The following is a 3,825-nucleotide window of genomic DNA, read 5'->3' as shown; positions in this document are numbered from 1 at the left end:
TCACTGTTCATCCAGAGGCAGCATCAATCGGCTTCAGTTAGCAGCAGTAGCGAAGGAATCGCTCGACCGGGTTCAGTTAACAACCATCGATCGATCACTCAGGTTAAGTAACGCGTAGCCTGCAATGCAATCGCTCGGGTTTAGTTAGAGCCCAATGCCTCACTCGGGTTCAGTTAGAGCCAACGCCTCGCACACATGCGCGTACATGTATGAGAGAAACGCGCATCGCTCGGCCCCGACCTCCCACCGTAACCCGGAACTCCTCGAAATTTTCCTCCCCCTCGCTTCTACCATGGTTTTTCCGTCATGGACGGCCCAAAGAATGTCATGCAGCTGCGTCTCCGGGCCGCCCAGGACGAAAATCCCATTTTCTGTCATGATTTTTTGTCATAGAAGTAGGAGCCCACCACATCTATGATGATACCGGGTTTTGTCACAATTAGCGTCATAGAAGTGTCATATGTATGACAGAAAAAAAATTCGTTCGGCCCAAAATGTCACGGATGTGTCTTTTTTTGTAGTGATTTCTGCGGAAGCCAAAAATTTGGAATCGCTTCAGCAAAAAAACTGGCGCGCAAAGTGTCATCAGACACGGTCCCTTATTCAGAGCGGGTTGTGGACTATTGCTGTTACACCTTCTCGCATAAGCCGTATGCATACTATAATTCGACGGTGCTCCAAGATATTTTGTGTTGCATCTCACACGGTTGGTGATAATAAACTGTATGGGATCTACTTGATTTTTTGTCTTGATTTTAATTACATAATGGGGTCACAGCGGCAATGGACGGTGTTTGAATTGCTAGACCTTTTATCTGCAGTGAACATGCAACTATGTGTGTACCGTAAAAAAATTGGAATTATTCAGGGTTCGTTTGGAAATTTTATACATTAAATTGGGTTTCTAGCCATTTCAGGTGCACAATTCAAAATTAAAGCATATGCACATGCTTCGGTGCACCAACATGGGTTGCAAAATCATATATGTGTCCATGGGTTTATGCTTATGTCCCATGCAAGAAATGGGGATGAATTTTGAACACCACGGCACCATGGCTCTCCGGCAAATGTTGAGGTACTTGCTTTTTTAATTCTAGTAAATCCAAAACCCGTCTGAAATTGATGAACCTTGGCATGCTATCATGGAATGGCATCAACATGCTGGGGTAAAAACTATTGTCCCATTTGGGGCAAGTTGTGGTATAAGCTTCTCACAAACCAGAGCTTCTCACAAGAAAGCCTCATGGTTTTGTTAGGGAAATGTGTCACCTTTGTGGACAAAACGATATTCATCGCCTCTTCTTCCTTTCAATTTTTTTACTCGTGTCAACATAGAACAACAGGAGTGTCGTGTTAAATTTTGGATTTTTTTTGGATATCGTTTGGACATTTTTATACGTTAATTGAGTTTTCTAGGCATTTATGTGCATAATTCAAAATTAAACTACATGCACATGCTCCGTCCATATGAATGGGTTGCGAAATCAAATGTTTATCCTTGGTTGCAAGATTAGGTCACATCAAGAAATGATAACGAATGTTAACGAGCTAGTCTAGTAGAGGCTTACTAGGGACACTGTGTTTTGTCTATGTATTCACACATGTATCAAGTTTTCGGTTAATACAATTCTAGCATGGATAATAAACATTTATCATGGTATAAGGAAATATAAATAACAACTTTATTATTGCCCCTAGGGCATATTTCCTTCATAAAGAGTTTTTCAAAAGGAGAAGACGTGTTGCAGTTTGAGAGCCGCCCCGTGGATCAGTTGCCCTAGTCTTGGTGAGTTGAAGCTTCCTGGTCATCCTACGCCGGTTCTTCTTCTACTCCCTCCAATGTCTGGAAGTCAGATGATGTCCAGTCGATGCCGGTAAAAGCTTTGAATTTAGATTCATCATCTATAAGATCAGACGGATCAACGTCATGAGCAAAGGTGTGCTTACGTATCGGAGGAATGAGCTCTACAATCTCATAAGCCGGCGCTTTCACTTTTGCATTCTCTTTGGTGTAAGCCGGTTGATACTTTGCCAAGTCAGTTTCTTCGGCCAGCTTGGTTTCCAAAGGACGCATCTCCTTTACACATTTGGTAAAGTCGCTGGCATCAAAGGGAGACCCATCCTCTTTCAATTTCAGACAACAAGTTGCCAGCTCCTCCGGGTCTAGCTCCGCCTGCCATGCTTTGGCCCGACTCAAAGCAGTAATAGCGCTGGCTCGAGCTGCGGATCGCTTGATTTCTTCAATCCTTTTGGGCATGACAGATAGCTTGTCCAAAACATCCTTGATGAGTGAAGGCGGTTGTTTGTTATGTGAGATAACTGCTAAGGATCATTGCGTGCCTGTGTACAGCTATTCCACCAGAGTATAAACCGCCTTCAGCTTCGCCAGCATGTCTTGGCCAAGGTTAGAGCTTCTGGGGCCTGCATGCATAACATATGATAAGTCACAAGGAGGCTTACAGTAATTTACTATGGCAAAATTGCAATGCAAAGTTACTTACCGAAGATGGCGGCTGTCATTTGATTTACATGTCGTTTTAAACTGGAAAACTCTTCAGTCACCGGTTTAAGGGCAGCTTCAGCATCTTCAGCCCTCTTCAAAAGGGCGGCTTTCTCGTTTTCCCAGCCGGCTCTCTGCGTGTTGAAATCTGTCTTCAACTTTTCACAAACCTCGAAGGCGGTTTTCAGTTCTGATTTGGCCTTTGATGTCTCATATTGTTGTAACGTGATATTCTTTCACAGATCGACCACCTGAGATTCCTTCATACTTAGCTCAGCCTGCAAGGATAAATCAAACAATATTCATGCATCAAGATAATCATTCCATTGAAGTCCCAAGCACATTACAAAGTATTCTACTTGGCACTTGGGGGCTAATGTAGGTCGCTTCTCTTTCAGATCGAATCCTTAATGACCCGGCTAGATTCTTCAAATTAAGCCGGTTCATGGGGGCTACATATTTAGATTTTGATTACAAACAAGAGGTTAAGTCCAGGCTTAGCTATTCAGTTTAAGCCGGCCCTTGGGGACTACTCATTTGGATCTAATGCAGACAGGGTCATTTTTGAAGGATTGTACGAAGGATGTCATTTAAGTCTACAAAATTCTCAAATTTTCCGTATCCTATAAACTTGGCGGCTGATGTATATATTGATATGATAAGGGTTCCAGTGATTACCTCAAAGCATTCTTTCATCAGACTGAGTAAGCCGGCTTCCATGTCTCGGCTGGTATGCATGCGGTTTAAGTAGCCCGAGTGAATCTCGTCGGCGCTGAGGCCGACATGCCTCTGCAAGTCTAATTTCCATTTTCCTTTTTCAACAACAGAGAATTCCTCTTTGGTACTATGTTTTGATAGAACAGTGGGATGGCCTGGATTTGTATGACCAGTCCTGATGATTATAACATCTTCAGCCTCTTCAGTAGGCTTGATGGTGCTTGGCGGTTCAGTACGGGGTGGGTCAACACCCATTGGATCTACCATGGCATCATGAGTTTCTAGTGGCGGGTCATCAGCAGTAGCCACCGAAGTTTGTTGAGAGGCTTCGGAGGTGGTTAGTTTCTCCGGTTCAACAGCCTTGGGATCTTCGTCCGGTTTATTCACCTTCAACTTCTTGCTGGGTTTGGCTATGCCACTAAAAGTAAGACTTATAAAGATATCGGCATACCAGTATACAAGTGTTGAAAGCAGGAAAAGTCTAGTATACTCACCCCAGAGCAAGTTTGAAGGGAGGAATTTGGGTTCCGATTGAGTCGCCAGAGAAAGAATGAGAAGTTCCCTGATAATTTGAGTCAGACGGATTAAGTGGTTGACGGATAGGACCC

Source organism: Triticum dicoccoides, chromosome 5A (genome assembly GCF_002162155.2).
Source record: "Triticum dicoccoides isolate Atlit2015 ecotype Zavitan chromosome 5A, WEW_v2.0, whole genome shotgun sequence".
In the NCBI taxonomy this organism is placed as follows: domain Eukaryota; kingdom Viridiplantae; phylum Streptophyta; class Magnoliopsida; order Poales; family Poaceae; genus Triticum; species Triticum dicoccoides.
This window is presented reverse-complemented; position numbering follows the sequence as displayed.